The sequence below is a fragment of the Equus quagga genome, chromosome 14 (genome assembly GCF_021613505.1).
Source record: "Equus quagga isolate Etosha38 chromosome 14, UCLA_HA_Equagga_1.0, whole genome shotgun sequence".
Lineage (NCBI taxonomy): Eukaryota > Metazoa > Chordata > Mammalia > Perissodactyla > Equidae > Equus > Equus quagga.
This window is the reverse complement of record NC_060280.1, coordinates 87282524-87305655: the sequence shown is the minus strand read 5'-3', so window position 1 is coordinate 87305655 and position 23132 is coordinate 87282524. Positions and strand designations below refer to the sequence as shown.

Genomic DNA, 23132 nt, shown 5'->3' with positions numbered 1-23132 from the left:
TTCACCTGCCCTGTTCTAGCTCATCCTGAGTGAGTTCTATGAGTAGAGTGACATCTCTGTGAGTCCACTGTCATCTCCCCATGGAAACAGCACAAAGAGCTCTGGGTCGTTAGAGGCAACCATCCCAGGAATAATTGAGTGAGCTGGAGAGCGAAGGTATGATTTTTAGTAACATCCTAATTGAGTGTAAGAGGAGAAATGGGAAATTTTCAACATCTTTTCATCACAGGAGTGGCTGGGAGTCTTTAATTTCAATGATCCAGAAAGCCCCAGAGCCCAGGTGGCTGATCACAGGTTTCCTTTCTACATGCTTAGACGTCCAGCACATGGCGTGGAAAATTGGGGAAGAGCAATAATAGCTTCAAGGTGTAAAAAAGCAAAGGGAACAGAATGTTTTCCCTTTTTTTTTTAAAGTAAATTATGAATTGGGTTTCATTCAAATGGACACCACAGGATTGTTTTTTTGAGGTGATGGGATTTTTTCATCTTTAATGGCAATATTCCTAACATTTCTGAAAACTCATGAGGGCAGTTAAGTATTTTATATATGTGTTTTATATATAATTATTAGAAAATGAAAAATATAATTGCTTTCATATGCCAGAAGAATGTCAAGGTCTCCTGAACCTTGATTTTTATGTCGTCAAACGTTGGCACCACTGTGGGATCCTTCCTAGGAAGATTGCAGGACTGAGATGAAGGACTCAGTCCTCAACGGGCCTTTCTTGCACCCCTGTCTCAATTTAAAAAAACACCTTCTAGGGTTGCACCTGCCCTCAGCTCAGGCTCTTAACTAAGAGTGAAGTGAGAGGGCTCCCAGACTTTGTTTTTGAGTTTAAATCAGGTTCGTGGACAGATCTTTGGAAATTCTGAGGTCAGAAACATAAACAAACTATCCCAAGCAGAATCTGCCTGGGGACATCCTCGTCCATGTGCATTAGCATCAGTTGTTTTTGGTGCCATCCATAGACCATTGCCAGCTCTTCATTTCCCAACTCAAGCCTACTCTGTGCCTGCTGACTTGGAAAAATCTTTAGAAATCCACACATGTCTCACTGTACATTTTCTCTGAGGCAACAGGAGGGGACTGAGCTGAGAGCGTGACAGAAGCAGTGGTAGAAACCATGTCATGGGCACATTCTGTTACCCACAGTGACTCAGCCATCTCAAATTTATCAGATCTGCTTGCTTAGTTATTCACTCGACACTTAGAAATTGAGGTACGTTGAATTGGGAAACAAAAGGCTGAGGAATCTTTGAAATAACATTCCATTAGTGTCCCCCTCCCCACAGTCCTTCTCAAAGATGACTTAGCAGCCTCTCATTGAGCATCCAAGCGTCTATAGACCCCCATGGTGGACATAAATTACCCAAGACATTCTTGTACCAGAACTATTCTCTTCACCGGGTGCTGCACACAATTAGAGAAGCTACTGCTGGCAACTGACAGAGTCTTTATGAAAATGGAGGCCCTTCCATGGCCTGAGTGGATGATGCTCCAAGCCAGCTTCCCATTTTGCCTTGGGTCCTGAATGCAGGCCCTCGCAGGCTTTCTAACAAAAGCCTCCTTATTGAAGAGATGGGTATTTACAGCATGGAGTCAAACATTGCTCCTGTGGAGTATCCCATGAGCAGTCAGGAGTGTTCCGTACTCTGATGTGATCCATTCTGAGGAGATCATTTCCATTTTAGATACATTGGCCACTTGGAGAGTCACTTAGGAGCTCATGCGTGACTAGGGTGTTCATAAACTTTACAGACAGTGTGCACCACCACACCGGCCAGAGTGCACTGCAGAGATGCTGCCTTCTGTCGCTACATCACACAGGCCATCCTTGATCAAAGAATGGACTGAAGCCTCAGAGTGATAAGGTAAACAGCAGTCATGTTAGGAATAGAAACTTTCTTAGCCCAGAATCCAACCCGTCTGTACATTTTTACAGATCCTGGGCCGTTACCCATGATCTAGCTGTGTGGTGCCACGAATAGCACCAACCGCTTATCCAGTGTTGCCCACTATGTCTTAAGAATTCCGGGACTATCTTGCCTCTCAAATGCCCAACTACAAATCTGGCCGCTCCTTACTCTGCCCGTATTAAACCTCAGACTGCAGTGGATGATATTTATTGCTCAGGGTGATAAATTGACTTGAATTTCTGAGAGACATATCAACACCTCAGACAAGATGGTATTAACCTTGGCCTTATGGTCCCACATAATGTGAAACCACTTACAGACCTCTAACTTAAGAGTGTAGGCAAAATTGAAGTGATTTCCCTCCTCTGCCATGGTTAACCCAGTGATGGACCAGTGAACCTGATGTGAAAACGTAAGTCACTGGTAATATCATCAATGGACACACCTGGCAGGATGAGGAAGGGGTCCCTCCAGCTGATGGCAAGTAGACTTGGTAGGTCTGTCACCCCCTCCCCTGGACTCCTTGCTGTGCTCAGACCATGGTAGAACTTGATATGACAAATTACTCATGCCATCATACATTACCCTGCTCAAGCCAAAATGCAAGGAGTCGCCAAGATGCTCTCAATTATTGATATTATCATCTCAATTCTGAAAAGAGGAAACACTGGGCTCTCAAATAAGTTGTTCAGTGGACATTTTCCCTCTTCTACCACCGCAGGCTACACCCCTCCTAGGATGGTCTAATGGCCTCCTCAGGCCAATTTGCTTTCTTCTCAATGGGCCTTCCTGCTGTTGGAGGCATTGATTAGACTCAATCCCAGTCTTCGGGGCTCATTGCTTTGTTGTCATCGTCAGGCTCACTGGCACCTGATAGGTAGAGGCCTTTCCCTGCTGGACATTCCTGCTAGAACGGTTACTCCTACAGGTCTCTGGTTTATTGTAACAGTGCTCCCTGGCCACCACTGTCGTATCCCACTGCCAAGTCTTCCCCTCACATCGCCTGTGGTCTGTGTGCCCTGCGTGTCAATACTTCATTTGGGGCACCTCCTTCAAAACCCCTGTGGCTCATCACATACAGATGTGCTGTTTTCCTACCATTTGTACTCACGTGCTCATTGTCATGGGAGTTACTGCTACTGACCTGGGCACACATGACGTCATTCAACAAACATCTTTCCTGCCAATCAGGAAATGTCCAAAACACTCAAAATTCGTGTAGGAGACAGCTACTGTTTGAGATGTTTTCCCTGAAGGAAAACCGCCTGGCATCCGTGGTAGCTGCTGACCAGTTGGCTTTAAAGTACTTATTACCCATCCAGGGAGAGCTCTCTTCCTCTACGAGGGCTACCTGTGGTATGTGGGTAAGAAGGTGCCACCGATAACACAACAAATGAGACAAGAGATTAAAAGAATAATATCACTTAAACATTTGAACAGGGTTCTGGAACCGTACTTACACGTTCCTGGATCCCTCCACACATTGAATGACTCTATTCAAATTTTTTTTTGAGGCTTTGTCATCTTAAATATAATATGTTTGCACTTTTCACATAGCTGTTTAATTAATATTCAAATCAAATTTATTTGAATAGTGGCATCATTCAGTCAACCAACCTCAGGAGTGAACACTAATAAAGACCCTGACCTCATTTTCGACATTTGACTCTCAGTCAGCTGTAGACACCTGATCACCCTGTCAGGATCAAGATGGTAAACAAGTTATGAAGGTTGACACGTGCCCCTTTGCTTTTTGTGTCTGCAGATGGGAGGCTAAGACCTGTAAATACTGAAGCCTCTATACCTACACATGTTAAATGTCCAGCCTGTGGTCCTTTGCACAAGGCACATGAACAAGCTCCCCCTTTGCCTGTTCTCTTTAGAAAGTATTTTGGATTAGTAAACTTTTGTGTTAATTTACTGCATGTGGCAACATAGTCCTGACGTCTGATCTGAAGGTAGAGTATTAATCCTGCCTGCAAAATCGCAATACAGAAGGTAACTCATGGAAAATTTCTTTCTCATGATGCACAGGAGCTCAGTGTAGGGAATTCTTAGAAGCAGTATAGGAAAATGAAGACAAGAAAGTATCAGCAGAAAAAGGACTATTGTATCTATGAGACGTTTTATACAAATCTCATGGTAACCACAAAACAAAAATTTAGAGCAGAGGAACCAAGCATTAAAAAAGAGGAAACTGAGAAAAACATCATTGGAAACCACAAAGTAAAATGGCAGACAGAAGCACAAGAGAAAAGGAAAAATGGACATATAGATCAATTAGGAAACAAAAGACAGGATGGCACCGGTAAGTCCTCCTAGATCAATAATCAGCCTAAATGTAAATGGATTGACATCACCAGTCAAAAGGCCCAGAGTGGCCATGTGGAGTAAAAGACATGACCCAACTCTCCGCTGCCTCCAGGACACTCAGCTCAGCTCTAAAGACAAACACGGGCTCAAAGTGAAGGGGCAGAAGAGGAGCCTCCAGGCAAATGGCAGCCAAAAGAAAGGGGGTGTGGCCATACTGACATCAGACAAATAGACTCCAACGCAAAAACAGTAAGCGCAGAGATGGACATTATATACTGATAAAGGGGCTAAGCCATCAGGACGACCTAACAGTTAATAGTCTATGTGCACCCAACAGGGAACACTCAAATATATACAGCACCCATTAGCAGACCTCAAGGGAGAAATCGACAGCAACATGATAATAGTAGGGGATTATAACCTCCCACTTACATCAGTGGGTAGGTCACCCAGGCAGAAAGTCAACAAGCAAACATTGGCCTTAAATGAAACACAGTAACAGACAGACTTCCTAGATATATACAGACCATTCCATCCAAAGGCAGCAGAATACCATCCTCCTCAAGTGCACGCGGAACATTTGTGTTGGGACACAAAGCAAGTCTCAATAAATTTAAGAAGAGTGAAATCAGTCAAGAATCTGTTTTGACCACAATGGTGTGAAAGCAGAGGTCAACTACAGGAAGAAAGCTGGAGAAGTCACAAATCTGTGGTGAGAAAACAACAGGCTGCTGAACAACTACTGAGTCAGTGTTGTCACAGATGAAATCTTGCCATTTGTGACACATGCATGGATCTTGAGGGTGTTATGCTAAGTGAAATAAGTCCGAAGGAGAAAGAAAAATGCCGTATGTTTTCCTCATGTGGCATATAAAACAAAAATAAACTCAAGCCCTGTCACACCAGCAGCCACTCCGAGGGCTTTCCTCCTGGGAAGGAGAGGACTTCAGATTGTCAAAGCCTGCCCCAGCGGCCTGTTGCTGAGGGTGACCAAGTGCGGTGCGAGTTGGCTTGAAAAGTTGGGACACCGTTGATTCACTCCCTTCACATGGAACTGAGGCGACATCTATGGGGCAGTGACCTGACAATCCTGGGGCACCGGTCCCCCTGTCCCAGCTCCTGAGGTGGCTGGAACATGAGTCATCCATGAGGTGCCAAGAGACACAATGAAGATGACCTCTGGCTGCTGTCTCTCCCCTCCCCTGAGCACTCAACTCCTGAAGTGGGATTGTCACTCAGAGAGAGGCTTCCGGTTGTCATCCAGACAACTCCAGGCTCCTGGCACAGAAATTTTTCCTGAATGTGGGGGTGAAGCAAGCCATAAAACACATAGCTCTTCATCCCTTTCCAAAGAATTAAGGTGGCTGGCAAGAGATCATGAAAAGTGCAAGTCAAAGGACACTCTCAAGGAAGTGGAGAAGGAGATGAAAGGCAATTAGCAGTAGATTTAAGTATTTCATAAAGATCCAGCTTAGACTGTGGGCTCAGTGGTTTTCTGGAAAGAACCAGAGATTTAGACTGCTGAGAGGAGGCTTCCAAGGGTCGGAACAAATATCGAACAGTGACTTCAGGAAGTGTTTCTACAAAGGAGCAGGCTGTTATTGGACTAACTGGTAGAGCCAATGATGCCCCCAGGACCCTGATGAAAACAGGAGAGCAATCAGGCAGCAGTTAACTGAATGGAACCACCACGTGTGGCCCCTAAAGGAAGAAGAGAGCCCTGACAATACCACTGTCCCCCAGGACAGCAGTGGGTGCACCCAGAGCAGGGCCCACCTGAAGAGCTGTGGAAGAGGTTTTGCTCTGTATGACAGCTGGTGAGAAACAACTTTTGTTCTGAGTTGCTGCCTCAGCGTGTTACAGTCTGAGGCCCCTGCTCACACCCAGAATCTGGACGGTTAGAGAAGGACCTGAGTTTAGGATTCTGCCCTAAGTTCCCGCTTTACTTTCCCAGGGCACCTTTTAAACTGAGCACTTAGAGTTCAGCCCGGGAATAGTTAGTGACCTCCACCCCAGCCCCCTTCTACGTACCGGGTGCTTGCTCCCTTCTCTATGTCTCCTGCTCGCTCCTGACCTGGACAGAGGACCGCCCTACCCCCATCTCACTGCACCCTCAGCCCCCGCTTCTGTGACCTGTGAGTAATAAATCCTCTTTGTCCCTTTGGGTGGGTGCATTGAAACTGCCCCTTCAATCAAAATGACCCTGTGGGTATCACTTCCTCACAGTGGGAGCTCGGATGCTGAGGGAGCTCCCTGCTGACCCTGTGTGGGTGGCCTGTGCCCCCTCCTTCAGTGGGTCATAATCTGCCTGTCAATTCAGTACACCAGGTCCAGCTTCTGCACACAATTGGCCATGGGGATGGGGCTTTGGGCTGCTTGTATGCACTCGATGCCTCGGAGCTGTGAAGGGCTTACTAACCTCCTCTCCTGGACCGCTCAGTCTCTCTGGGAGGAACTACCCCTTGCTGCGATCTGTGGTGGGGATTTCCACTGCTGCATAAGCTGCTGCCGGGTGAAGCCTCGGATTCCCACCCTACACTGTCAGTGCTGTAGGTCAGAGCGCCCTGCAGAGACCGGCCTACAGGCCTCAGTCTGAGGTGGGTGTGTCTGCCACTCCTTTCTGAGAGACCCCGCTGGGTGTCAGGGCTGGAGGTGACGGGCTGTAATCAAATTAGGAAGCCTTGGCGTTGAGGCCAGGACAGCTGACTGGGAAGGTAGGGCTCTGCTTCGTCCGTCTTATTCATCAGATGGATCACTGTTTTTTGACGTGAAGTTATAGAGGAACTTGATGATAAACACTAGGAGTGAGAAGAAACATGATTGGTTCTTGTTTGGATTGGCTCCTCCTTTCGATGGGCTGCCTCTCACACAGCAGTTCCTCTTCATGCTCTGCTCCCAAACATCTTCTATGAGTACTAGGCTGGCCTGGTTCTCATTGTGTCTGGGAGTGACCACGGGATTTTAGCACGAAAAGGTCACTAGAAATACTGTGGCACCCTCTTCAGATTTCAACCAAGGGCAAGGGGAATCGGTTCCATAGTGGGGATTTGAATAAGGCCTGCGGGGAAAAACAGAGTTATTTGTGATTCACACAGAGGAATCAGTCCTAGTCAACGAACCATTTGTCCTAATTTCATAATAAGAGGTGAAGTGTGCTTGGTGGCATAGCTTGGTCTGAGTCAGGCAGCCTGGTGATGAATCAAGCCCCCTCCTGACTGCCTGTGTAAAGTCACAGCCGTCACTCAGCTCCCCTAAGTCTCGGTTTCCTCTCTTATCAAATAGGATCATGCTGGTGCTTCCCTGTTAGAAGTCTGTGCAGATGAAAAGCAACGAGCCAGTCCCCCTAAGGTGCTGAGTGCCGTGCCTCACACTCAGTAAGCCTCCCCAACATGCCTTATTATTAGTGTCAGCACTCCTGTTAGTATTCTCACTGTCATTGTCATCATCATCTTGATAACTACTTAGAAAGCAGAACTTCTCTCCTTGGAATTAACGTTTTACACTGCAGATGACCCACTGGCTCCTTGACATGTAAGGTTGCAACTGGCCTGTAAGACTACGAAGAACTCATGTATTGAGCAGAGTCCTGTGATGACTATTCTGATTTCCTCTATGGATAGTTACTATCCCATATTTTGAAATCTTCACTATATAAATGCTGTGACAATTAGTTTTTGGTAATTCATGCCTTCCTCACCAGGTAGAATAATTTGGTTAATCCTTCTTCCCACTGCTACCTCCAACACCATGCCAATATTTCAGCCAGACCATGAAGAAAAAGCAGTTTTACCAGTGGAAACATCTGTCTTGAGGTCGTGCTATTTAAAGGTACTTAATCATTCCCAGCACAAAGAGAATCAGTTGCACTCTCATTGTCATTCAGAGCTAAGATCGTGTTGGATGGCCACCTCGGGCGTTCTCCAGGTGACATCTGAAACTGGCTCCCATGCATGGGGGGCAGAGAGAGAGCAAAGAGAGAAGCAGCTCACTCCAGATTGGCAGATGGCCGTTTGAATAAACAAGGGAACATATATATGAGCTTGCGTTAGGCGAGGCAAAATGAGCAGATGTCTGCACCTGCCCACCGGAATCTTCAAAGTTTCTATAGAGGCTTTGACGGGGCTCAGTAACGTCTACCGTCAGGATGGTCTCAACAGCACATTCTTCTCTCCAGGCTGCGTCATTGAAATGTCTCAGGAACATTGGGAGGAGTGTAGATTCCAAGGACAGGGGAGTCAGAAGCCTCTGAATTACCGAGTCCATCTGGAGTGTCAACCAGTGGTCACATCCTCTCAGTGACCTCCTCCAACAGAGCAGCTTCTGGAATCTTGGGCAGTTCATTCCACTGGGGCCATTTTTCAAGGTCATGGGAAAAATATTTCTCCATACCTACAAAGAACTCCCTGTGCTGCTTCAGTGGAGCTCTTTGTTTGTTGAGAAGACCACCTTGTGGTCATGGGCTTCCCTCAGTGCAGCTGGATGCACCAGCGCTCTAAGTACATTTTGCCCTCATGTTTGCCATGATGGAGACTAACAGGAAGAACGTGCAATTACCAAACACAGCCTTTAGATATCACATCTCTTGTGCTGAGCACAGTGAGTAAAGGACCTTTGAGAGCACCTGGAGGCGACATCAAGACAGAGCCAGGCTGTCCTTAATGTTACCTGTGAGAAGCAGAACAGTTTATGGATTCATGAGTGCGGGAAGCACATCCTGTTTCTGTGCAGATGGGGCCACTACTGGAGCTGTGCAATTCCCACACTGCGATGAAAATATGGTGGGGAGGGCAGTGATGAAATGTAGTTTCCTCGGCACCATGTTTCTGACAGTGTGAGAACGGAGCCAGACTCATGCATCTTCCCAGGTGAATGCCCATTCTTAGGATGGTGTGTCCTTTGTTTGAGGTAGAGATGAGGAGTTGGGAGTTAAAACAAACAACAGAGGCATTCCTGAGTTAGGAAGTCAGAGTGATTTCCTGGAAACCTCCTTCTAGACTATCATTTTCCAGATAGTTCATAAAGGGAAGGTGACTAACAAGATGATGGAAATATCTTCTGCATCTCTCAGTGCTTGATGCTGAATATCCACAGAATTTCTCTTCCTACATTGGATGGTGACTGATCGATGATGCTACTGCCCAGCTGTGCTCCCCTTGGTATGATAAACCCTGGAGGCAAACTGGGCCCTGCTTTTCTCTCTTCATTGAGATCACTGTGGTTCTTAGGCCCGGCCCCTCAGCATTCTTCCAGGAATGCTTCTCTGTCCCTGAGTGTGGTGGAGTTATGGTTACACTTTGGGTGGACTTGAGAGGGCTGTTTGTCTCAGATGACATCAAAGGTGAGCACTTCCTCAAGGAATTGGGAGAGGAAATGAGCAGAGATGGTATCTGTGCAGACTAAATGGAAAGTATGCCTGTCCACGTGTCCTCAACACTGCTGGAATGAACGGCACTGTGTTGTATCCTAATGGAATGATCATTTTGATGAAACTCTGTTTTCCGATGTTTCAATATATTTGGATTAAATGGTGTAACCACAAGGAACAGGTGGGTCATGGCCACAGAGAGTGATTTAACCATTGGTAAGAAAGAGTCTCTGCTTACATTTTTTATGATACAAATATTTTAATGTTAGAAACATTTTCTAAGTGTAACTATTCTGAACACCTAGAAGTCAGTTTTCTTCTAAAATGATGTTGTTTTTTTCACAATGCGCTTATTCTGAATCTGACTGAAGCATTGGAAGGATGCCCACCTACTGCATCCTTGGTACTGTAACTGAACTCAATGGGTTCACCTCTTAGAGCAGAGCTGAAAACACAAGCAAAGCAGAAGTAGGTGAAGAAAGTTTTATTTCTTGCAGAAGCAACAGGGAACACCAGGGCTCTCTACCAAAGCAGAGTCTCCCCCAACAAGGATTTGAGGGGTCCTTTTATTGTGAGATCATAGTACAGTTCATGGAAGAGGCAGGACATCACGTTCCTTTAAGTCTCATTGGTAGAAGGGACACATGCTACTACATACATAGTATCATCCAGAAATGGCTCCCTGGTCCCTCCCAGAGGAGGAGAATTGAAAACATTAATGAGTTAATAACGGGGAAAGTTCACTTCAGAGCAGATCGAGGCGGATAGAAGTGGCTTCGGCCAGCTTGCTTGTGGGAACCCTCTGTGTTCAGGCTCTTCTTGTAACCTTCCATCTGCAGACACTCAACAGACAAAGTTAGTTTTTAACACATCCTCTGTACCCCTTTCTTGGCCTAGTTCTCTGCTCATCCCATCTGTCTGTGTGCCTATTTGGCAAAACTATGTCAGACTCCATTTGTCAACAAACATCAAAATGGAGAGAGACTAATCATTGCATATAGTGAGGGGACCTCCAGTTGTGTGTGTTTGTAAAGAAGGATCACAGTCCCACGAGTCCCCTCCCAGCACTACCTTTCAATGCAAATGTCCCCGCAGAGGACGAATTCTGTCTGGCATTCAGCTCAGACACCTCAACTCAAGGGCTGTCACTCGGACTCAAGAGGGCGAGTCTTTTGTACTGTCCAATCAGAGGCGGCGCCAGGGCTGGTGGGTGGGGCAAAGCTCCCCGTCCGCCCGGAAGTTCCTGCTCCGTCCGCGCTGGGGACCCCGTCTCAAATGGTTAAGGGCTCCTCGTGGCTCAGCCCCCTGTGGTGTCGAGTTGTGACCTGTAGCGACCGCAGTGTCGTAGGACGCGGGAGGAGGGGCTGGTGGGAAGCGGCGGGGCGGGCCCGGCCTCCCCCGTCCCCTCTGGGGTCTGCGGCCCCGAGTACCGCGGTGGCGCCGCTCGGCCCTCAGGCCTCTCCGGCCGCAGCGTGGGGGCGGGGCCGGCAGCCGGGCCCCGGGCGTCCTGTGGTCCCAGCGCGTGGCGACTTGGGCCGGAGCGTCTCTGGGCCGCTGTGCGCACTCAGCCCCGCGTGTCCCAGACGGTGCGGGGCCCGCGGGAGGGCCCGCAGGACAGTCGGGCCTCGGGCTCCGGGGTCCGTGTGCGGAGGGGCTGTGGGGTTCCGAGGGCCTGTTTTCTGCCCAGGGGTCACCCGTTTTCTTCTCAATTTTCCGTACATTTGAGGAGCAGAGTCTCACATCCCTGACCCTGTCCTGCGCGTCCAGGTCTTCCCAGGGCTGGGAACAAATGCCTGAATTTCCGGTGTCTCGCCGAATTCCCAAATGCCAACTTCCTGCCTTCGATTCACAGCATTATCATCAAGCATTTGTCCTTGTTGGAATTTAAACAGATTGTTTTAATTGCTTATCGTTTTCTCACAGTCCGTGGATTCCTGTTTTAAAAAGATTTGTGTGTGTGGATATTTTCCGTGAGTGAAAAGCAGCCTCTCACCGCCTGGAACTACGTTGCATGAAATCCTCGTGCGTCTCCCCAGTATCTTCCTGGGCGCAGACATCCTGTGGGAAGTCCTCTGGGGGCCGGTTCCTCTTCAGAAAATACCCAGGGTGCCCTGTCCTGTGAGCACTGTCCCCACTTGCGTTAGTCACCTTTGGAAAAGTTTATTCACTTTATTTTAGTCTCAGTTTTTCAATGAGTAAAAATTTATTTAATCAACACGAAACACAATGTACAGGATTTCCAAAGAGGCACGAAAGAGGTGAATTTCAGAAAAACTAAAGTATTCCAGTTTTATGTGGCCTGCACTCAATTCTTGTTTCTCTTTTTTCCTCCCATCGTGGGTCGTAATATTCTGAGGTCTGTTCTTTTATTTTGGGTGAGTTCAAATGGATTTCCACAGCTTAGACTTGCAGACCTGAAGTGTTCAGGTGGTATTCATAGTTTATAATATTTCCTGTCTTGGAAATAATCTGATATTATCATTGTTTTTCCAGAATGCAATATATTCTTGTGTGGTTTCTTGTTGATTGAGCAAATTGCAGTACCATTTTCTTCCCTCGTTTCCACCTAAAGACTGGTTTGAGTGTGTTGGCTGGATGGTTCAAACACTGGGTTTGTGTATTGAAAATATCAGTGATGGTCCAAAAAACTCCAGTGGGGGCAGAGGCCTGAGGGCAGTGAGTCTAAGCTGAGGCCCCCCTGGGCCTGCAGAGGGAAGGCCTTGAAGGCCCAGTTGCTCTTCCTGGGGAGCCTCCCCCTGCAGCTGTCCTACTGCTCACACCCCCATGGAAGGAGCCTTTGTCCTGAGAGGAGCTGCAGAGCCCTGGAAAGCTGGGTGTGCACGTGCTCATGGGGTGGGGAGTGACGCCCTGTCTGAGGTTGTAGCTGTGGTTCCCTTGGGCCTGTTTCTAGACATAATTGGAGTTTTGCATCCGCAGTGTAGGTGCACTCAGAGTAATTTGTTTACACTCAGAAAATCTGTGAGTCAGGAACTCTGTGTCCTGGATGAGGGCCCATTAATCTGGGGGTCCATTTGGGTCAGAACCTGAAACTGAATCCAGCTGTTTTCCTCACTGTGTGAATGGGAGCCTGAGAGAGGGAATGTGTGCACCGTTCCCTGTGGAGAGGAGGGTGTGTGAGGCTCCCAGAGCTCCTTCCTGTGGCTGCTCAGGTGCCCTCACCTCCTTCTCCAGGGACTGACCCCCTCCAGGGCTCTGTCTCCACCAGGAGAGTCAGGAACGTGGGACCTCTGACTGTGACTTTCCTTCTGTCCTGTGGGAAGCAGGCTGCTCATCTGAGCTGGTTCCAGTGTTTGTGTTTCTTCCCTTTGGATTCCTTTATCGATGGACTTGTGCAGCCCTCTGGCTCTCGTTTCCCTTGGCACTTTGGGTCCTGAGACTGTAAGTTGATTGAGGAATTTGATGTGAGGAAAGCAAGAAAATTTTTTCATTTTCAGGTCGGTTTTTTCTATGTGGGTGTCTCTAGAGAACACAGAAATTTAAAAGGCTAAAGCAATTGAAATTGTGTTATAATCGATGTGAGGAAAGCTTCTGAAAGCTTATGTAAATCTTTGAAAATCTAATACAGTTAAGGCTTTAAACTCAAACCCCGATTGCCCTATAATAGGCTGTTATTCTTGAAAATAGCCCAGTGTGAGCTATAGAGGTAGGACAAAGTAGGATGCCACAGGTCCTTTTAGTTAGAGATTTCAAAATTTAATTTTGTATAGTTTACACTTTTCTCCAAGTTAGTCTTTAAAGGAATTAAATCTTAGACTAGCGTTCTATGTACAAGAGTTAAAATTAAAGGATATAAATTTGTTTATTTGAAGTAAATCTGTAAGATAGCAAACGCACAACCTATCCTGGTCTCCTCCAGCCCTGTTACTCCAGTCACCCCAAATACACAGTTTTGATCATTTCTGAGCCCTCGTTAGTGTTTCTTTGTATAAATCCTTCGAAAATGCATATTTTTCTTAGCCACATTTGTCCTTGTAGTGAGCAGTCAGACTCCAGATTTTTGGGTGACTTCTCACAGCTTAAGCCCCACCCACCCTCCTCCCCTTGTGCCCCGACCTGGACAAGCTGAGGAGGAAGCCTGGGTGTTCTCTCCTCTAGAGCAGGCAGGAGATTCCCACCACCCCAGCCCCTGCCTGTGTGCAGAGATCTTGCCCCGGCCCCACCCCCAGGCCCAGTGAACCCCCAGGCCAGGCTCCATTCCTTGCTTCCTGAGCCCTGTGAGAGCTGCTTGAGAGGCCGGCCCTGCCCTCCCCTCAGACCTCTATGATGTGAGTCCTAAGGCTTGTCCTACCCTCTGTGTGTGTGCCACCCTGGCCTGAGTCTCAACAAGGGAACCACCCCTCTGCAGGTGACCATAATAGTTGGCGCCCTCAGCAGCATGTGCAGACCTGACCCCACCTGTGGGTCTGTGTTCTCTGGGTCTGACTTTGCTCCCTTCCTCTGCTGCCTGGTGGCAGCCTGCACTGTAGTCTCCTGCTTGCTGGGGACGATCTTGTGCCACAAGAACAGCTTTATTTCCTGCTTCCTAGTGTTTGTCCCTTTTATTTCCTTTTTGTGTCTAATTGCCTTAACTCAGAATTCCAGTACAGCTGGACTCGGAGTGTTGGGAGGGGACACCCTTGTCTTCTTGATGTTACCAGACAGCATCTAGTTCCTTGAGTGTGGTCCACTATGATTAAACGAGAGTCCAGTAGATGTGGAGGTCGGTGTGGGCAGAGGGGAAGCATTCCTAGTCTGATGTTTTGCTCTCATTCTCTAGTGAGCCTGTGTCCCTGGGCTTGACCTTCTGTGGTATTGTAAGGGAGATATTTGTTGTTTGTCCTCAGTTCCTAGTAAAAACCTCTTGATGCCCTTGGATTTCTTGAGTGAGAAGGGTGATAGAGTGTCCCTTGTTTTAATGAGACAACTCTTGGCCAGCTCCTAGATGGCTTCAGATTGGAGGTTGGACGCCGGAAACACCAAGCCTTGAATAGATTGTTGGAACTTTCAGCCCCAGCTCCCAGCGTCTGTGGAGAGCAGAGGAGCTGGAGACTGAGTTAATCACCAATGGGCAATGATTTAATAAATTGTGCCCATCTAATGAAACCTCCATCGGAACCCTTACAGACAGAATTCAGAGAGTTTCTGGCTGGTGACCACATCAGGTGCTGGGAGGGTGGAGTGTCAGAGAGGATGTGGAATCTCTGCTGCCCCCTCCGCCTCCACTCCTCTCAGCCATGTTCACAGTTCCATGAGATGTTATGGAAGCCGGAGTAAAACTTGGCAGCTTTTGTTCCATCAAACAACAATGGAAATGCAAGCTTGTTCCCTTTTGTTTTTACTAATTTGTGTTTTCTTAGCAGTGTAGAGATTATGTGATTTGATAATTATTGGTATCTCATTTTCTTCCCTGCCCCCATCCTCCCCCCGTGATGCAAATGAAGGAAGTTAGGCGCTTGGTCTCACTCAAATTCGCATACCTCATAACAGTGGAATCTCTTAGTTTGAAGGCATAATGTGTGCCCTTCTCCTGGGCAATGTCAAAAATTTCCAACTCACAGAATACCACAAATTTTGTATAGTTAATGCAATTTGACAAATACGGCATCAGTTTCCAAACAGGACTCATAAGGCAAAATGGTGTTCCACTTGTGTGACATTCTGGATGAGGGAAATGCATAGGAGCCTGACACAGATAAATTTTTAAGGATGACAGGTTCAGTACAATGGGCAGCATGAGCCTGTTCCTCTGGGGTGAAGGAGCGTCCTCCATCCTGATGGTGGTGTAACTGTACATTCAGGAAAACTCACCACTGCTCTCTGTATGTGAATATCCTGAAAACAATTAATAGAAAACAACAGAGATGTTCACATGCTAGGAGAACGTGAAACTCTCCTGAACTTTGCTACGTGTGCAACACTTCCTTCTACCACCTTGGGTTCCTTCTTCGGAAGGAGTGGAAGGACTGGGAAAGAAGGACATAGGCCACTATGGACTGTTCCTGGTACCCAATCTGAATTGGAAAACTCCCTCTAGGGCTACACCTGCCCTTGTGTCATTCACATAACTGATGAGAAAGTGATGGGGCTCCCGGCCTCCATCTTTCAGTTGACACTAGGTTTCCTGGGTCATATCCTGGGAATGAGGTGACCTGAAACGTAAAGCTGCACCTGAGACATCTCCACGTGGGATCTGCCTGGGCGCATCCTCGTCGAACCCGTGGGCGTCAGCATCATGTATCCCAGAGCAGGTCTTGAGACTGTCTCCAGCTCTTACCTTTCCCATTTGAAGCCCAATTGGTGCCTCCCTGCTGGGAAACATGTTTTGATGCAACATGTGTCCCACTCTGGAAGTTTTCTGTTGTGTTGACCTTAAAATTGAAAAAGTCAGTGGTTTTACCAGGGAAATGTGTTTATTTGGTAGTAGCAGAGGAAATAGAATTCAGGACCTGCAAATTACGGTGAGCCATAGGCAGGGAGGGAGAAGAGAACAAAGGAGCTTGCTTTCATAGAGGACAGGAGGGAGCTGGGAGGGGCTGTTCCCAACAGAAGTCCCTTGAAGGAGGAGGAGAGATCAGGGTACTGACAGTGGCTGAGTGTGGTGGTTTGTCATTGGCTGGGCTGTTGCTGGGCAAGGAGAAATTCTTTGTCCCTCTTGCTGAGGTCTGTAAAGTAAGGGGTTTCCTGTTGGGGAATGGGAGGGACACTTCTTTGGGGTCTGCAATGTATGGCGAGTACTAATGGGTGGGTGTTAACCCTTCAGGTCTCCTGACTCCATTTTTTTATTTATATATTTTTTGAGGCAAATTAGCCCTGAGCTGACATCCACTCCAGTCTTCCTCTTTTTGCTGAGGAAGGCTGGCCCTGAGCTAACATCCATACCCATCTCTCTCTACTTTATATGTGGGATGTGTGCCACAGCATAGCTTGCCAAGCGGTGCATAGGTCTGCAGCCAGGATCTGAACTGGTGAACCTCGGGCCTCCAAAGTGGAGTTGTGAACTTAACCGCTACACCCCCAGGCTGGCCTCTTCCTGATTCCATTGTAAATGAGATTTCCCATATTTATTTTCACATTTGTAATCCTGTGTTGACTGTGAGGTGAGGCAATGGCAGAACCCAGAGCCCATGTCCTGAGGCACAGGCCCCCCGGAACACAGTACTCCTCACTGTCACATACACATCACCTCTGCACCAACAAGCACAGTTTCACAATAGTCTTGATGACACCAATATTGTCAAGGATTTGTCTTGCCTTGTCCTAGCTCTGGGAGTTCCCAAGGTGCCCGGCTGTACCTAAATCACTCTCCTGAAATCTCTGGTACATTCCACCCTGCAGTTTCAGTGGCTCGTGTACTGACCCCACCGGCTCACCTCAGAACCCACCTCCAGAGTGAGTTTGGAGCCCACCCACCAAGGCCAGTGCTTACTTTTTCTGGATCAGGACTCACCCTGCAGAGTTGGAGCCCTGAGGCCTGTGGGAAATGGCAATCTCAGCCAGACCCTCCACAGTCAGGGGTCCTCTCTCTTCATGTGGGTCCCAGAATGCAACTGCCACCATGCCAATGGAAGAGGTGGGAAATTGTGGGGATTTCTGCTTTCCGAATTGCACAGGTATGCAGGACATCCCCCCTTTGTCAGAGGCCTCACCCACAGCTTCTTGAAGGGAAGAGGCAAAAAAGAGCCAAGCCACATACCCGCATGCTCTTGCAACAACTTGCAGCAATTTTCTGGGTCCCTCAGGTGATGTCTGTGGCTGGGTGACCTGGGGTCTGAGGTCCAGAGGTGTCCACCTCTCCATCATGGAATGTTCCAGGGTGGGGCAGTCATAAAGGCCTTGGTGAGGATGGCTCATGGGCTTGACCCACAAGAGGTCTGCACGCAGGTGAGACCTCAGGCACTGACAGATCCCAGATCACAAAGACCGAAGTGAAGGGCATGGCAGCTGGGCAACGATGCACAGACCTTTGTTGTGCACACTGAGCTTCCAATGGGAAAGCACAGTGAGGAAGGGACACATGGTAAGGGTCGTGTTTCTGGAAATGATCATAGCAGCGTGAGGGGCTGGGACACGGTGATCACTGCAGTCATCGTGGGCCCTGACTCTCCCTCTTCAGGGCCTGGGCTGTGGGTGTGTGGGCCATTATCTCTGAGGGTTGGTGACTTTGTGTGTCTCGTGTGGGTGTGTGCACGTGTGTGTCCAGTGAGGAAGCCTTTGTTGACTTTGTCTGTCTGTCTGCAGGCGTATGTCTTTGAAATGTGTAGCACCTTTCTCACCATGGTGGGTAGAGCTGGTGAGAGCAGACATCTCTGTCTTCTCTCTGATCTGAGAGAGAAAGCCCGCAGTCCTTCACCATCAAGAGTGACATCAGCTGTGGGTTCTTGGCTGATGCTTCGTTTCAGGGTGAGGGAGTTGACTGAGGGAGGTTCTCCTAGTTTCCTGAGTGTTTTCCTTGAAGGGCTGTTGAACTTGGTCTCGTGCTTGTTTGTATCTGTTGAGAAGATCCTCTCGTTCTTGACATTGATTCCATTAATGGTTTCTTATGTTAATTAATTTTCAGAGGCAAAACCATTTCTTTCCTGGGTTAAATTCCACATGGTCATGGTTTTAGGTCCTGTGATATATTGCTGGAATCAGTGTATTAGTACTTTTGTAGGCTTTTTTCATCTATCTTAAAAGAAGTATCTGTATGCTGTAGTATAATGTAGTATCGTATAAACTTTTCTAAGGCTAAATATAGTGTGTATCTGTGTGTGTATGTGTGTATACATAGGGAGAATGTAGAATACAGTGTGTATGTATTTCCACAAATGGTATATTCAGTATGTTATCTGTATATAGTATAGGTGGCATATAGTATATTGTTAAACATAATCAGTATTATATATAAGTAGAATATATTTCATGTAACTAACATATATAATAATTTCTATCGTGTATAGTATAGCAATATAATTTTTCAGAATACTATTACAGTCTTAGTCTGTAGCATAGTGGGTCTCATTACCATGTGTGTCCAGAGAATTATTCAAATAAGCCGTCCTCATCCTCCCATGGGAGCATGGGGGCACCTCATTGTCTTGAGGCTCCAAAGCCACCCCCGACCCCCCGTTTGTTTTCTGTGCTTCTGGTTTCAACTGAGGTGTGAGTGTGTGTCTCAGAATCAGTAACTAATTTCTCAGCCGGAGGGTTGAGGTAAGGCTCCATGGTTTGATGTTCAGTCTGTGCAGAGACCCGTGTGACCTTCTTTTGTATTTGAGGAACTATGGGAAAGATTATCACACAGTCTTTCTTCCAAAGGTTGCCTCGAATAACGAGTTGATGTTGTTGTGACCAGGCAGCTCGACCATTGGCACTGAGCAAAAAGTCTGTAAAACTGTGAAGATGAGGCAGACTGTTGGCATCTTCTAGCCTGATTGCCTGAAGTTTGACTGAGCCTGCTGAGCACTGGGTCCCCTCTTTGATCAGGGACGGCCTGGTTAGGGACAGCAGCAGCAGCTCTGTGGTGTTCTCCATCACGTGTGCTGGTGGCACACCACATTGGCATGACCTAGGTGTGGGATGTATTAGACATGAACAAGAAAGCAAAGCACATTTCACCATGTAAGGCAGTTGACTTTTGCACATCAAAGGGGAGAGAAAATGTGTACTGTAATTGCATCTTTTGCATAAATACCGAAAAGACTTAGAAGAAATGAATTCCATTCTTGTGTACATGGGCATGGGGAAATGAGATGCCAGTCCCAGAAGACATGCTGGATGTCAGCCTTCAGACACACTTTGAGATCTCAGGCTGAATTTTTGAAACTTGATACTCAAAAGAAACAATTCATGGAAAACAGAGTGTATGAACCATTTTATTTTTCATACTCTTGAATAACAGAGATTGACAGTAAAGTTTCAAGGTCTCATTGGCTTTATTGAGCATTTCGTGAGGTGAGCAGCATCCCATCCAGCAAGAGAGAGGAGCTCGAAATGGTACAGAAAAGGGAAACCATGTAAAGGCAAGAAAACGAAGTCATAAACATAAAATCGGAATGTTTTAGGCCAGGTTACCTCTTTTTTGGGATAGGAGGGTCTTATTAGATTCCTGGGAAAGGCTGAAGCTTCGCTTAGGTGAGGGATTTGGCCCTGGTTGGGTGATGTGGGAGTAGCAAGATGACTCCATCGTGGGCTCGTGGTTTTCCTTTCTACAATTTCCCGTCGTTGATGAGACTCGCAGCTTAACAGAGATGTGATCAAATTTAAGGCACTCGTGCCCCTCTCAGCTACTGCTGTGACATTCTCTCAGGTCTTGCTCTTCCCTTGGGTCATAGCCAGAGGTCATGGTGTTTTTATTTAACCCCTGTGCCCTGCAGGTTTACAGCCTTTACCCTGTGAAAGGCTGCAGGTTCACAGTCTGTAGGGTGATCACCTCTGGCCTTTTCTGAGGTTCCAGTGCAGGGAGAGCACTGTTCGGTGGTTAGCAGCTACAAACACGCACTTGACGCATCAGCGATACACAGTGCGCCGGGGAGTCCATGCTGATTCCAGTAGGCAGGGGAGCTCTGAACATCGGCGGTGCACTTTGGAGCCATGGTCCCCAAGACCAAACCAGTCGCAATCAGTAAGTCAAAGAAAGACCCCCATGGAAGGAGTCACCTTCTAATAAAGCTATTTGCTTGCTCAGTGATCCTGTGTCATTGAGTTTCACCTTCCCCAGATGTGTTCATTCAGGAGCAGCAGGTGGTGGTGGCCACAGCACAGACGCCTCCCTGCTCAGCTAAGAGAGAATCAAGGGCTGTCCTGGTGCCAAGGCCAACTGTGGCCAGAGAGTCTAAGGATCTTTGTTGGGCAGCTCTTGTCTTAGCAATGGGTTTGCAATGTCTTCAAGAGCTGAGGTGAGGTTTTCTGATCATATTCTCATTTACCTTTCCTCCTAACCAGGGAGGTATGGCCCTGTGAAAGGAAGCAACTCGGAAGTCCTGAGTGCCCCTGGTAGGTCCTTGCTGACTCAGTGATGTAAATTCAGGGGCGTCAACCAGTGGGACATCTTCCTTGTGAAAGTTAGGGGTGCAGTTACATAATGTAAGAGGTATTGCCCAGTTATGCACTGCCATCCAGCAGATTCTGACATGTGCTACAACTGATCTATACACCTCCAAAATGGTGGAAATGTATGTTTCATGATATCTGTATATTACCACAATTTAAAGTAAAAGTTTTAAGGCAACAGAGTGTAAACAAAACCCACAGAATGGAAGAAAATGTTGGAAACCACATATCTCATAAGGCACTGGTACGAAAAACATCTAAATACGTCTTGAAACTTAGTTTTAAAAAGTCAAATAACTGTATTTAAATGTGTCAGAGGATCTCAGTATGTTCTTTTCCAAAGAAGATGGACACGTGGTCAAGAGCATATGAAAATATGCTGGACATTGTTAGTCATCAAGGAAATGCAAATGAGAACCCCAGTTAGATAAGGCTTCACAACCACTAGGATAGCCACAATCCAGAAGGAAGATGATAAGTTTTCTTGGGGATATATTTAGAAATGTGAACTTTCATACACGGATGGTAAGAATACAACATGGTGTAGTTAATGTGGGAAAAGGTCTGGGATTTCCTCACATACACAACCTAAAATTACCATATGATCCATCATTGCCAACTGTGGGTTCCTACGTGTGTGTGTGTTGAGAACACTTAAGCCTCTGACTTAGCGAATTTCAGGTCTACAAATTGTATATCAAATCATCATGATTTTATCTTTAAATGTGGACAATTTTATTAGTGAGTTATATCTCAGTAAAGCTGGGGGCAGTGGAAGAGTTTCTAGATGCATCCCACATTTACATGAGGATTTATTGTTTTCCTTATGACAGTGAAAATAGGAATCAATTCCCTTAGGCATAGTGGTTAACATTTTCGAGGTCTCTAGGGACTTGGGTAAAAACTGATCTAAAATAAATTTCCTCCTAGTGTAAAATGTACAGCTGACTTTAATGACCGTGTGTCACACCCTGTGGTTAGACTGTTAACAGACAAAGATGCGGTTCTCCCAACCAATGCACATAAAAAGCCAATTATTCCCGCATCAGCCTTTGGGGAAAGAAAACAGGTTATCCTCAGTCAATCTGTAAGGAGACAGGAGGCACATGCTGTCAGATGTGCATTGCCGATTCAGGATTTGGGGAAAATTTCAGAGGTTGAGGGAACAGGCTGGCCTGTGGAAATGCTGTCGGGGCAGGTGTGCATTGGAGGCATTTAGCATTTTTGGTAGGTTTGAAACATGACGAGGTTTTAAGCAGTTAGGGCAAGGTGTGGATGGGTTTCAACAGCAGATCTTCCTGCACGATGGACCCCTCACCTCTGATGAGGGTGTGACTTTCAAGTCCTGGTCGTGTCCCCCTCCTTTAGTTCCATGGGGAGGACAGTGGTGGGTTCTGGTGTCATTTCAGGTCAAGATTTCTTCTGCATGTGCTCTGGTGTCATGCTTTGTAGTTTTCTGAAAACCAGCTCTTGATCACTGTGTTGATAAGAGATGGGTCATTTCACACTGGTCCAAGTGGCCCAGGGTTACAAGACTGAAGAGTCCCTGTACCCAGGGTAGGGCTGTGGGATTCCAACTTCGCACCAGAGCCAAGTGCTCTGGGATTCTTTATCTTAAGCACCAAATGAGTGGGGATGGGGAAGGCATGGGTGGAGGGCTCCACTAGCAAGATTCAAAGATTAAACTGGAGCCTGGCTCTTTGCGACAAATGGTGAAGTCCTATTTAAATGTCTCCGATTCTATACAAGGGGCATAATTCCATGATTGGCCTTGAAGCCTTACCCCAAGCCCTTGACTGCTAAAGCACATAAAACCCTCTTGTTTCAGTGTGGCCTGGCCTGGGCCACCCCCGTGGGTTAGACATATTGCTCCCTTTGGAAACTCAGTCAGGAATTCTCTGTGCACACCTGTGCCCATGTGTTCATAAAGAGCTGGGTGAAGAGAGTAGAGGCAGCCCCAGGGCAGGAAGAAGTTGTGTGTAAATGCAAATGTGCCAGTGAGTCAGGTTCCAGCCAGCAGCCTAGGTGGCTTCCTTGGAGCCATGCAGCCTCCCCCTCACTGTCACTCATCCATGAGAGGGTGGGGCCTTCCTGACTGTCCAATCAGGGGAGCCCCTGGGGCAGGTGGGTGGGGTAATGCAGTGTATCCACTTGGAGCTCCTTTCTTGTTCCTGTCGTGCTTGGGGTAGATTGTCACGTGTCCTGAATGGTCCCTGGTGGCTCTGCCACCCTGTCTGTCCTCCTGTGAGCTGCGCTGGCCATAGGAGCCATGAGAAGGACTCAGGGAGACCGAGGAGACCCAGAAATGATGAGTGTGCTGCCCTGGGGTGAGGAGATGGGGAGGAGGGACTGGTTGGCACTGGCCACAGCAGGACCCAGCCTCCCTGTGGACACTTCTGGAGTCTGGGGCCCCGAGTCTGCAGGTGACAGGGCTTACATCTCAACTGGGAGTGTTTCTTCCCTCAATTTGGGATGTAGTCACTGTCTGAGTGTGTTTTCCTTCTGA

At 47.3% G+C, this 23132-nt stretch overlaps 1 pseudogene; it reads left to right on the top strand.

The window, feature by feature from the left end:
- The window catches only part of LOC124225644 (zinc finger protein 721-like), a 38639-nt pseudogene that overhangs the window by 5371 nt on the left and 10136 nt on the right, over positions 1-23132 (top strand).